Below are 7,636 nucleotides of genomic sequence, written 5' to 3' on the forward strand. Positions count from 1 at the left end.
AGTCCCAAAATAAAGAGGTAAGTCCAGAGTCCAGGCTTTACCTCTGTGTCCCAGAAACTGATGGGCTGTTAGCACTTTCCAGAGCAGGAGGCAGTGTTCAAAAGGGTCACCTGTGCAAGCTGCCCTGAAGACAGCAAGGCATTACACAGTGTTCAGGGTAAGTGAGAGTATGTGAGTATCTGTGTGTGGGGGTTATCTTTAGAGGTATGTCTTAGTTTGAGTGTGTGCCTCAGTTTTAGTGTATTAGTGTGAGTGGGTGGGTGTGTGAGTGTCTGTGTGTTAGAGCGAATGTGTGTTTGTGCCACCCATCTCCTTTTCTCCATTCTTTCCATCTTCCTTTCTTTATTCTTTTTTCTCTCTCTCTCTCTCCATCCCTCATCTTTTTCCTTTCCATTTTCTCTTTTCCTACTTTCATTCCTCCTTTTAATCTCGTCTACCGCTTTTATCTTGTTCACCTCGTCTCCTCTTTTTTCTCTTTCTTTAATCTCACTCTCTTCTCTCACTCGTCTTTGTAAATGTAAAAACATTTTTTTTGTACATCATAAAACCATGACCCGGCCAGACCCTTGCCACATGCCAGAAGCAACCCTTCAAACACTGTTCATGAAATGGCTTGTCAAAAGCTGGCAACCCTACTCCAAATTGTTATATGATACATTTACTCACTGTACAGCTCAGCTCAGTTTTGAGTTAGTTCCCATCCTGTCAGTTTAAATAGTGTGTCCCTAAGCGTACCTAAAAGCAGCAAGGTGTTTGGGAAATGTTCGCGGACGCTTGTCCCTTAACAATAAAGCCAGCCTTGTTAACAAAAACACATAGCCCATTGCTACCAGCATTTACTTAACAAACTTCATTAACTAAAGTTTATCCCAACCCCTCACTCCCTGGTTAGGATTTGTAACATTCTCTTGTTTGATAAAGATCTTTTGATAACACATGCCTTTACATAAGTGAGTGGGTTTGTCTTGGTGGTCATCCAAAAATGAAAATCATCCAAAATGAGAGGGCATATTACTTTCATTACTGTCAATGGACGATTCAATGTGTCATTCATCCACTTGGGGCTATTGGTACGCGGGGGTATATACTCATGCTCAGTGACGTATCTTTGTCTAAGTCCACTATGCCTAGCCAAGTTTAATTTTAAATTATTAGCCATCCATTGCTTATGAGGTAGGGAAAAAGAATGAGAGAATTGCTTAGTGGTAGCATTTCAGTTCATGCAACTTTAGTAAAGTTACATCAGTTCACTTTTAATGCAGCTGTTTAGTGAATAGTCCCCTTTGTATATTCCAACACCCACTCTCTAAACATACATTTTACATGTTTGAGTCAACTTTTACTTACATAATTTACCTTTTACTTGCACCTTCAAGCAATAAAAAATAGATGGCGCTCCTACATAATTTACTTAGCAAATGTAGTTGTTTTATTTCATTTATCATCTACTTTTTATGTATTCTGCAAATAATCAACATTACTTTATTAGCAGGTGCAATGCATCTTCACAAATGATTGTTATTTTGGTTGAATATTTATTTTGAAAGTAAAATGTAATCTCTAAAATATCCATATATGATAAACTTGATTCAGTTGCTTTCTACATTAAGGTCATCAGAAAACAAAGAGAGTGCATGTTTCTGGCGAGTTTGCTGCTGTTTTTATATAGTTATCGGCCCTTTTCCGGGCTGTAGATCAATGTGATATATTCATACCTAGGAAACATTACAAGCGCCTAGAAAATATGGACGTCAGGGAAGAAAAGAGGGACAGGTGAATTTGGGTCCCAAAGAGTGAATGCACTTGGAAAGTAAGCTGCGTTGAGGTCTGCTCTTCTACATGGTGTCTTTGTTTTCAAGGGGCTGTCCTATGATGGGGACCTCTGTGGCCAGAATGTTTCCCCCCCTAGAAGCATTACCTGAAACCCACGTAAGCCTAAAGATGGCATATAGAATTTCATATAAACAAATGGTCTAGGTTACTGACTTTTTTCCTTTACCCTTTGAATGCCAACCATGTATAAGATATGTGTGGTTGCCCAAGTCATCCAGAAGACTAATCACGTATACATTGAGGCCCTCTAACTTCTCCGCCCCCATGATTGCTGAAATGGATCTAAAACAAAAATGCTTATCCGCCCCAGAATTGACCCCTCTGTCTGAAGCTGAGCCAGCACCTGCTGCAGCAGTGGCCTACCTGCCAACATGCACTGCATTAGCTGACACCCACTGCATCAGTGCTTCCTTTGCCAGACTCTGAGGTGTCTCCAGAAATGATCATTCGTGTAGACACTGAACCAGCATCCCCTCCAAAAAAAAGCCTGTTCTAGAATTGACCTCTTGATGGCTCAGGAGCCAGCACCCATTCCAGACCTGGTTTCTCGGATGGTTCTAGAATTGGCTCTTTGATCGGTCCCAGTACCTTATCCTAATTATCCTAAATATAAGAGCCATCACAGATTCTGGAAGTACCCTAATCACAAATGGCTCCCAGCCTTCCTCTCAGTCAGTACCTGATCACAAAATGTTTTCCTTGCCTATTCCGGAGCTAGTCTTCATACCCAAGGAAACCACTGATGAGGTTTTTTCTATAGTGGGGGCCCCAGCCAGTCCTAGCGCTGGTCTTCTTTCCTAAAATGGCTTCATGGCTGACCCAAAGCAGGAAATACCCCATCAATGCTATTTTGCTTTATGTCCCAAATTCCAGTGTTCTGACCCTGTCTATCTAGGTTTTATTGTTTGGGCTTAGGCTGTCCATTTAGTCTATTGGATAATATGTCAAATTATTAATTCATCCTAAACTTCCATCCTTTTTATCTAAAAAAAATGTAGTCCTTTGTGTCCATACATTATAGTATATATTATATATATATTGAGGAGAGGGATGTCAGGAGGGCACACTGGAAATCAAGGGATACAAACTGTGTGTGAATAAGGTTATAGGCTCCTAGAAGATTAGTGTTAGTGAAAACAGTGGCGGGTTTGAGGAAATCGATATGTTTTGAGATAAACGAAAGTGAGTTCACTTTGAAATCACAATGATTTCATTTGATTCTATACTTCGATCAAAGGATTTGCCCACGGATAAAATCCAAAAAGAGACTCATTTATTTTATGTGCACCGTTTAGTTTATAAATACATAAAATACATTTCCTGCTGTTTTTGTTTGCATTGGAATAGACTTGAGCATTCAGATTCATGAGAATTTTCATTTTAACAAAATTTCCCAATTTCTTTAATTTACACGAATCTCTGGGCCCCAATGAAATAAATGGAAGAAAAAGGCTCTCTCGTTCTCTCAATGTCAATAAGGGGCAAGACAGGAAGTCGAGCTGTGGAAAAAGAGACAGAGACAAAGAAGCGTTTGGCCGAGAAGGTAGGGAGCTACTGAGAGAGTGTGAGACAGAGTCAGTAGGAGTATGAGAGAACAAACCGATGTCAGTGACAATGAATAGCTAATAAGATATATTTGGGAAAGTTTTATTTTCAACAAAACTCCAAGATGGGGTTTGATAATGTTTTACATCCAACAAGTTTAATTTGGTAATAAATCAGGGCAAAATAATTAAAAAGATGTCATGTGACACATGTTATGATTATAATTCGCATTATTATACTCTCTATGAGGTGTTTTTTTATAGTTCTTAATGAAATATTTGCAATGAGAATACACATTTCCGTTATATGCCCCGCCTTTAAATGGATTAAATTAAATAATATATACAATAAACTGAAAGATAATCTTATGATGATGATGATATGTGACTGGCCAACCAATCATTGTCTGGAAAAAGTCTTGAGGCTTTAAAATGAAATGTATAAAAGATATACCATATTATTTAAAAATAAATTAGAACAAATAGGGTGTTCAGTGATTCTTGCGATAAGAATATATTTCTTAGGATACAGGAAATTGCAATGCACATTTCAGGAAAAGCCATTGCTGACAGTACATTTCCCAAGATAAGGGAAGTAAGCAAAAATGCTGCTTTTCATTGAAAAAAAAAATCTAATATACACTTTAGGACATCAATCTCACCTACCAAGCAACTAATTCTATTGGAGATTTTAGACACATTCATCATAAGGGTATAACACAACCAGATACTGTATTTGCATCTTAATATAATATTTTCATGAGAGATTATAAATATGGATCAATGAACTCATGAAGATCCACTGAGAGCATCACGCAAAATGGTTTTCTTCTTTTACCTTCCACATATGCAATGGAAGTTACGTGCTCCAAAGTATGGTCCTGCTTACTCTTCCTCAGGTTAAATGTCTTCAAAGGTGTGTCACATACCTCTAAATATTTCACTAATAGCCCTAATAGATGTCACTTTCCTCTCCCTTTTGCTTTTGCCACCTTTTTGCACCTCGTCTGCATACAAAATCTGTGGGTATCAGACGTTTGCAGATTTACTAGGCATTGTCAAGAATGTTCCTAGTCTGCACGGATGAGATTCAACAAGACAAGTACAGCTGTATCTCGGTGGAACTCTTTGGCATACCGCTTCCACCATACCTGGGAACTCTCTGAGTTTGACCTGAGGTCTCTGGGTAAAGTCCTTTTTCCTCTTCCCACCCACATCCTCTCCCACTCCCCACTAACTTAAGTCTATATGAGGCTCAGGGCCGGCGCCACCTATGAGCAAAGTAGGCGCCCGCCAAGGGCTACTTCGAGGGGGCGCTGGCAGCCTGCAGCCGCGAACCTCCGGCCGCGGTCATTCATTAGAAGTGCAGCCGCGGCTGGCGGTCACTTGATGGGAGGCAGGCAGCCGTGCAGGCTGCAGCTGCGAGCCGCCAACCGAGGTCATTCAGTAAGGGCGGCCGAGGCTCACTGTCACGATTGGGATGAGTGGCAGCGAGTCAGCCACTATAAGTGGGTGTGGCAAAAGAGGAGTGGCTTGTGGGGCCAGGGTGGGGGGGGCACAATTATGTTTTGCCTAGGTTGGCAAAAATCCTTGCACCAGCCCTGATGGGGCTAGTCCCACCTCCACATGTGGATTACCCTACCCCCATGAAGCTACTGCCCTAGAAGGAGAGCTGCAGGTAGAATGGCCTAGAAAGTTCCCAGGTATAATTTCTACCAAGCTACTTATAAGGTGGCAGAAAAATGCAAATGGTGGTTTGGGAATCGAAAGGCAACCCAGAGTTCCCAAAGTGCTTTGGAAACTTTGCACATTTTGAATTCAGGTTGTTTTTAAACAGGCTCATATGACTCGCTGACAGAGGAGTAATTTCTACAACCCCACTATTAAGTTCAGAGATATTATTATGTCAGATCGGAAACACGCATTTTCTTATAATAAAGTAATCTAATACGTTGATTTTCTAAATATTGCAGATGAGTAGAAATCTAGAAAAAAACAAAAAAATGTTTTTTACAAGGCTGTACAGGACTGTTAATATAGAAGAGGTGAATTTAGATCGCTCAGCATCTGAGAATAACATTTTGTACAGGCTGCATTAAATCGACCAAAAAAGGAACAGGACATAAAAACGTTATAACCTTAACATAACTAAAAACTAAAGCGCACTTTTGGGAAGAGAACATATAAATCATAACAAAGAATGTTGATTGGTGTTCTGCTTACCGAATTCAATTGTGCTCACTTGACAGGTGCAGTTGTTCTAACCTTTACCCATTGACTGGGAAACGTGCCAAAAGTCCTTGAAAATTTCTAAAAAGATTTAATTTTTTTTTTAGAGTAACAGCTTTTTTTCCAGGATATTGGAAACTTACAAAACATTGTATGCTCTGGTAAAATAACACATAACGATATAACTTTTTTTCTCCACTGTAATATTCAAGAAAACAAGTTTTGGGGGTATTGACCAGGCCATTTTCCGTATTATGTATGAGTTTTATTCCAAGACAGTGGCGTAACTATAGGGATCGCAGCGGTTGGAACTGCAATGAGACCCCTGCTTCTAGGGGGCCCGGATGACCCCTGCGACCAGTTGTTCCTGTCTCCACGTACCAGTGCAAAATAGTTTAGAAAGGGCCCTTCCCACCTGGAGTACACCGGTCCAGGTCAGAAGGGACCTTTATAAACTATTTGGAACTGGCACAAGGAGTCAGGAACGCATGGTGAAACCGAGCTGCTCTCACAGTGCTCTCTTCCAGCTTATGTGATGCTCTGTCACACTACGTGAAGGTCAGGTCTCGCTGACATGCGGAATCCATTGGTTCCCTGACACCGACTCTGGAACCTAAGGAGACCCTAGTTTGCCTATAGGATGGAGCCAAGCAAGGATGTTAGTGATTCTTCAGTACAATGTTAATATTATGACAAAATAGTAAAATTTAACATGGACTATACCCAACCAGCTGATGATCAACTAGCTAATTTTTTTTTTGACTCAACATTGTTTAGTAATAGATTAGACAGATTTTGAGCCATGATCATTAACTCAAGGGGACAATGTTCAACTTTTTGTGTATTACTGGTACTTTGAAAAAGTGAATATACTACCAAGACTTGAGGTCAACAGAACAAAACGGTCCAGCAGCTATAAGTGCAGGTGCTACACGACTAAGTATCTGAACACCCTGTAACCAAATTCAGATTATTCTTATAACCCCATGAAAGCACCATAGAAAAAGGAAGACAAAGAAGGTTGTAACACCCACCCTTCCTTGTTTCATTAATTGCTCCCTGTCTGGTAGATAGGGATTAGTAGTTGTCTAGGGGAAATTAGTAGTTGGTATTTTACAGTCATCATGAATGCATTTGTTACAGCTGCTATTTTACTATGTTGCTAATTTAAACAACCAGATATTTATTATACAATTTGTAATCAGTTTGCCTTAGGAAACTCAACCTATTTTCCCATCCATAGCATAATTGGGCATAATTGGTTAAAGCTGTAAAAGAGGTTTGTGAGGTTTATCTCCATCTGGGTGAATCCCATGTATTTTCTTGGACTGGTTGAATGTCATTGACCTGGACATTTGGTGCTTTTCTTTTTAGCAATCTGAATAACTTTTCAAGTGCCTATGAATTCTAAAAGTAATTTTTGGACGTTTGGTGATAATATTTTATAACTTTACTTTGCAGCAGTGATAGGGTCTCGCCAAAAAAGGAAAGAAAAATCAGTTTTGCAGTTGTTGAAAAGAGACTTCCCACCATGTATAGAGGACGAATGCAACTACAGAACAGTGCTAGATCAGAGCATATATATTGATGCCTTCTCATCATTACACAGCAGAGCCAGGATGGATGGCTTGGCTTGTAGAAATTGTTACAGTCTAGGTCTATGGTTTGCAGTTTGGGGGCTGTCTCCTCCTATGGATAATATTGGGGGCTGGTGGTATAGCTAGGGGAAATAGTCACTGGAGGAAATCTGTGCTTACTGGTGTTTTTCTCATAGATTTGAATTAAATACTTACTATACTGGTATCGTGTATTTTATTACTTACCTCTTGTTTCTCAAAGTTGAATAGTTATGTTATGTATACTACTTGTCATGTCCTGTTTACCCATTGTACAGCGCTACGGAATTTGATGGCACTAAATAAAACAATAAGTAATAATAATTACTGAATGCAGTGGCCATTATTATCCACATTTTGTCTCTTAGTGGTTATGTGTATCAATGCCTCCAGTGAGTTTCGTGGCCTTAAAGT

The sequence above is a fragment of the Spea bombifrons genome, chromosome 1 (genome assembly GCF_027358695.1).
Source record: "Spea bombifrons isolate aSpeBom1 chromosome 1, aSpeBom1.2.pri, whole genome shotgun sequence".
NCBI lineage: Eukaryota > Metazoa > Chordata > Amphibia > Anura > Pelobatidae > Spea > Spea bombifrons.